Source organism: Cebus imitator, unplaced genomic scaffold, assembly GCF_001604975.1.
Source record: "Cebus imitator isolate Cc_AM_T3 unplaced genomic scaffold, Cebus_imitator-1.0 Scaffold60, whole genome shotgun sequence".
In the NCBI taxonomy this organism is placed as follows: Eukaryota; Metazoa; Chordata; class Mammalia; order Primates; family Cebidae; genus Cebus; species Cebus imitator.
The window spans coordinates 7,343,999-7,348,022 of record NW_016107375.1 but is presented as its reverse complement, the minus strand read 5'-3'; the positions used below and the strand labels follow the sequence as shown (position 1 = coordinate 7,348,022).

Below are 4,024 nucleotides of genomic sequence, written 5' to 3'. Positions count from 1 at the left end.
AAGGGCAATTTAGTTGACTCTGCAAGTGCTTAAATGCCTTGGTGGGGTCTCCTGTGAAAAGTTTCAAACATTTGACTCTCAGAAATGAAATACAATTTGCTTCAAGACATACAATTTTTTTTTGGAAAACTAATTTGTGCCAATGGCACAAATTAAGAAATGTTTGAGCTTCACAGCAGTACAAAAGAAAAGAAGTGAGAAATGCACACGTGGGTAAATGGCAATCTGGATTCCCTCTTAGCACTGTCTAATTCCATGTCAATTTTTTTTTTCTTCTTTTGAGAAACAGCCTAGATCTGTTGCCAGGCAGGCAGAGGCTGCAGCGCTGCAATCTCCACTTGCTGCAACCTCTGCCTCCTGAAGATTATCCTGCTTCTGCCTCCTGAGTAGCTGGGATTACAAGTGTGTATCACCACTCCTGGCCATAGATATAGACATAGACATAGATATAGATATATACATGTATATCTATAGATATAGATTTTTTTTTTTTTTTAAGTAGAGACAGGGTTTCATCATGTTGCCCAGGCTGGTCTTGAACTCCTGACCTCAGGTGATCCACCCACCTTGGCCTCCCAAAGTCCTGGGATTACAGGCATAAGCAACTGTGCCTGACTGAAATTCTTAAGTTTGACTCCACTACAGATTAAAACAATTCCCTAATTTTTCCCTACCTGCCTCCCAACCTCTCAACTAATTATTTTGGTATATCTCGTGAGAACTCTCAAGCCCTTAAAAGAAATGCAAAACATAGTTTGAGGTGGTATTTCAATAGAGGAAATATTCTCACCTAATGAGTCCAGAAATAGCCATGTTTTCAGGAGCATCAATAAGAGAAAATAGATCTTAAACATATTAGAAGGTAGATCTCTAACCCATCATGTTCAGCTAGTCTGGATATATCAATTGAACTGTGAATCTAACTAAAAGGAGTTTCTGCAAGAAATTTCAGAGTTGTATGTCAACTGCATCGTTTCATAGCACATCAGGATTGCTTAGATATGACCTGAATATTTTGAATTCCAAGTGTATAGATCATCTTCTTCACATGTCATTCTACACCATCAACAGAATCTTTAGGTTGGATAGTCTTACATGTTAAATGTGTCTCTCAAGTCATCTTTCCTATAGTATTCCTAAGAAGTAGTCTATAGGCTTAGACTTAAATGCTTTCAGCACCAGCTTGCTCATTTATTTGACAAGGCAGATTGTTCCTTGGTTAGACAGCTCTAATTGTTGGAAAGTTTTTCCTCAAATTAAGGCAAAATCAGCTTCCCTGTAATTTCCACTCACCGGTCCTCATCCTACTTTTCAGTGCAATCGAGAATGAGTTGACTCTCTCCCCTTCAAATGACAGCACTTTGTGTGGGCAGGCTGACTCCTTCAGTTGACTGTGCAGTACAGGGTGGCATGGCACTGTCCTTTAGTCTGAAAGCCTGGGTTGGTTGAATTCTCCAGTTTCAGTTGTCACTTCCTAATGCCAAATCATTTATATCTCTGATCCTTGGAGCCTTGGGCTGCAAATCTGAATAACGTAGATAAGGATACATGTGTTACACCTTTCCCTTGGTTTTTGCATCAATTACATGGGGGAAAATCTGTGTGAATGTACTTTTAATTCTAATATACCCTGCAAATAGAAGACATTGCTAGTGAGTCTTAATTCACACTAGATAGTCCATCTTTATTTTCCTGGAGAAGTTAACTTTCATTGTTCTCATATTTATTAGATTTTCTTCAGTGAAACATTTCAATGCTAAAGTCAAGTTACCTCTAATTGCCACTGCTTTGTTGAATGCAGCTACCTTTCTTTACCCAAAGGAAACGTATAGGGCTAAGTTTTATCAAGGCATGTGATACAATATTCTCTCACTCTAGTTATTTTATTCATTCATCTGAACCTGAGTGTTTATGTATCATAGAAGGTATTATACTTTCCTTATTCTTAATCCATATTAAAATTATCTTCAGTGTAAATGAGTTCATAGCAATAAGGTATGCTAGTAAAGCCAAAGAGAAAAAACAATTGCCAAGAGTCCACGGGCATCTAATTTGTGCTTATTTTCTCTAAATTTTCAATCAATGTCTTCATTGTAAGCCATGTTACTTGTTTTTTGTTTGTTTGATTTTTTTTTCAAAGCTAGCTGAGGTTTTATTTTGGAAAAAAAAAATGAATTGTTTTGTAGCTGCGGGTATGGGCAAGATTGGTACGCCAGGCAGTGAACTCCCTTATGCATGGCTGAGGGCAACAGCTGAGCCTCAAGTTGGTCTCTTGTTTCCTGTGCTTCCCTGCATAGCCCCCTTTTTCATCGTTGCTGGGGCAGCTGCAGGAAGGGTAGGCTGGCGGGGGGTTACTGTGGTTTTTCACTTGGGCAGAACATCAGAGGACTCGGGCACCAGCATCCCACTGCAGGTCTCAGTCTTCACAACCACAGCCCTGGTGGGGCTGGAGCCCACACCAGAGCCAAAGCTGGAGCCCAGGCTGCTTGTGAGGCCCCCATAGGCCGAGCTCAGCCCACTGGCATAGCCACTGGTGGTCTTCATATGGATACTCAAGTTCTGCATCTCGGCCTCCTACAGAAAGGCTGCTGGAGGTCTGGCTCTCCTCACCCTCCAGCGGCTTTCCTGTAGGAGGCTATCTCGATGTCCAGGACCAGCTTGACATTCATCAGCTCCTGGTACTCATGCAGCTGCTGTGCCATGTCCTGCTTGGTCAGCTGCAGGGCAGCCTCCAGCTTGAACAGCTTGATGTTGGCATCCTTAATGGCCAGCTTCCTGTGCTGCTGGCCATCTGCAATGGTGGCCTCCAGGGAAGCCCTCTGGCCTTTGAGGTCCTCAGTCTCAGCCTGGAGTTGGCTGATGTTCTGGTTCATCTCTGAGATCTCCATCTTTGTACAATGTAGGTCATCCCCGTGCTTCCCAGCCAACATCTGCAGCTCCTTGTACTTAATCTGATACCTGGTCTCAGCTTCAGCCTGGCTGCAGTTGACAACTTCCTCGTACTGCGACTTGACCTCTATGATGATGCTATTTGTGTCCAGGGAGCAGCTGTTTTCCATGGACAGCACCACAGATGTGTCTGAGATCTGGGACTGCAGCTCCCAGATCTCCTCTTCATACAGCTGCCTGAGGAAGTTGATCTCATCAGTCAGCCCTTCTAGGCAAGACTCCAGCTCTACCTTGTTCATGTCAGCTTTATCACATCCTTCTTGTTGAGGACAAATTCATTCTGCATCTCTGTAGGCTTACTGATCTCATTCTCCTACTTGTTCTTAAAGTCCTCCAAAAGCCCCTGCATTGTGCCAAGCTCTGCCTCCAGCTTCAGCTTCTCCTGGCCCAGAGACTCCAGCTGCCACCTAAAGTTGTTGATATAGCTCTGGAACATGTTGTCCATGTTGCTCTGAGCCATCTTCTGCTGCTGCAGGAGGCTCCACTTGGTCTCCAGCATCTTGTTCTGCTTCTCTAGCAACCATACCTTGTTGATGAAGGAGGCAAACTTGTTGTTAAGGGTCTTGATCTGCTCTTTCTCCTGGGCGCACGTGGCCTGGAGGTTAGGGCCTACTTCCGGGTTCAGCAGGCTCTGGTTGACCATGATGGCATGATGGTCCCATACCACTGGCCCTCCATAGCTTCCACCCATGCCACTCTGGAAACTACTGCTGCCCACTCAGGAGAAGCTCCAGGAACTGATGGGGCACCAGGCCTACTTGTGTAGAGGCAGCTGCTGAAGGCCCAGGGACCAGAGGTAGGCACCCTGCAGGACTTCTGGGTCACCCTAATGGACATGGTAGAGGCAGGTGGAGATTCAAGAAGGAGCAGAGAAGCTGCTTTTAGGTCAATGTTTAAATCTTAAACACAGAAATATCTGCTTAAGAAATGAGCTAAGCTAAAGTTTAGAAGTTTAATGACTATAATTTCTTTATAGTAAATGACTTAGGACGGTAACTGAATCAACAAGATTTATGATCCACTTAAAACACATGTGGCTTTGTTCATCTTTCTAGGGAAACATTATTAAATCTGA

General features: G+C 43.8%; 1 pseudogene; it reads right to left on the bottom strand.

The window, feature by feature from the left end:
• Nucleotides 1–2,364: 2,364 nt before the first annotated feature.
• LOC108305071 lies at nt 2,365–3,786 on the bottom strand (annotated as a pseudogene).
• Nucleotides 3,787–4,024: the final 238 nt, after the last annotated feature.